Source organism: Varanus komodoensis, unplaced genomic scaffold, assembly GCF_004798865.1.
Source record: "Varanus komodoensis strain SLA01 unplaced genomic scaffold, ASM479886v1 scaffold26, whole genome shotgun sequence".
NCBI classification, from domain to species: Eukaryota; Metazoa; Chordata; class Lepidosauria; order Squamata; family Varanidae; genus Varanus; species Varanus komodoensis.
In genome coordinates, this window is record NW_025335684.1 from 4,729,755 (window position 1) to 4,730,123 (window position 369).

Here is a 369-nt window from a genome sequence, read left to right on the forward strand (position 1 = left end):
CACTCCCTTGCGCGTTCTGCGCGTGTTTCGCCCCTTCCTGTGTTTTCCTGCTTTTTCCCAACGGATGCCCTCCAGGAATATTAGCCTACAACTCCCAGAATCCCCCGCCGTAGAATTCTGGGAGTTGTAGGCTAACATTCCCGGAGGCCAAGGTAGCGCATGTTAGACGGGGGTATAGTTCGAATAAAATAGCCCTCCGCGAGGGGAAGAAAGCCTGACCCGGGGACGCACGGGCGCCCTCCCCGCCCTCGCCACGCGGCCTCCTACGCGCTTTCAGCCCCGCTCCGTCTCCAAGCGGGCGCGGGTGCGGGTGCATCCGCCCCACGCGTGCTCGTGGCCCTCCGGCCGACCCCCCCCCCCCCCCCCCCG